The following is a 1,300-nucleotide window of genomic DNA, read 5'->3' as shown; positions in this document are numbered from 1 at the left end:
ATTTATCAGATAATCAGAATATGTTATAGCCTACATAATAAGCACTAAATATCTCATAAGGAAACCATTCTTAGTAGCAGGCTAACATATTAGCAGACAGCAGCAGCATTAATATTTAATTTATTTTCTGTATAAGCATTTAGATGCTCGTGACAATATCTAGTTTGTCCATTGGCCTCCGTAAAAGCTTTGTTCATCTTCGGAACACAATTTAAGATATTTTGGATGAAAGCCGGGAGGCTTGTGACTGTCCCATAGACTGCCAAATAAATAACAGTGTCAAGGAAAGCATCGTCAGAATACTCCATCTGTCATCAGAGATTCAACCGTAACGTTATGAAGAGACGAGAATACTTTTTGTACACAAAGAAAACAAAAATAACGATTTTATTCAACAATTCCTCTCCTCTGTGTCTCTCCAAATCAGCGTAGCGACATTTTGTAGAATATGAGCTGAACGCAGACGGTGTACGCTCTTCTGTGTCAGCCGCGCTGCGCCGATGCGCTGTTTGCTCTCAAACCAAAGTGTAAATTCACGTAAAAAACGTATCCTTGTGGCGCGGCTGACACAGAAGAGCGTACACCGTCTGCGTTCAGCTCATATTCTACAAAATGTCGCTACGCTGATTTGGAGAGACACAGAGGAGAGGAATTGTTGAATAAAGTCATTATTTTTGTTTTTGTTAATGACTGTTTATTGAATTTTCTTCTGTGAACAGCAGTATAAAACAAAAAGCAACTGTGCAAATTTAGAACCCATCCCACCCCCTGGTAGACTTAAGAGTAGAGAAGAAAAATAATAAATAAATACATAAAGTAAAATAAATAATAATAATAAAAATAAAGTAATATTAATACATAAGACCACAGGAAACAGATGATTCTTCTGCACAACCTGACTTTGCTGCAGCCTGGAATTGAACTGCTGGTTTCGTCTGGTCAGAGGAGAACTGGCCCCCGACTGAGCCTGGTTTCTCCCAAGGTTTTTTCTCCATTCTGTCACTGATGGAGTTTTGGTTCCTTGCCGCTGTCGCCTCTGGCTTGCTTAGTTGGACGACACTTCATTTACAGCGATATCGTTGACTTGATTGCAAATTATTGCACAGATACCATTTAAACTGAACTGAGCTGCATGATGACATCACTGAATTCAATGATGAACTGCCTTTAACTGTCATTTTGCATTATTGACACACTGTTTTCCTAATTAATGTTCTTCAGTTGCTTTGACGCAATCTTTTTTGTATAAAGCGCTATATAAATAAAGATGACGACATAAAATACAATAAAATAATATTTA

The sequence above is a fragment of the Cyprinus carpio genome, unplaced genomic scaffold (assembly GCF_018340385.1).
Source record: "Cyprinus carpio isolate SPL01 unplaced genomic scaffold, ASM1834038v1 S000006689, whole genome shotgun sequence".
NCBI lineage: Eukaryota > Metazoa > Chordata > Actinopteri > Cypriniformes > Cyprinidae > Cyprinus > Cyprinus carpio.
The sequence above is the reverse complement of the archived record's forward strand: the minus strand, read 5'-3'. Positions refer to the sequence as shown.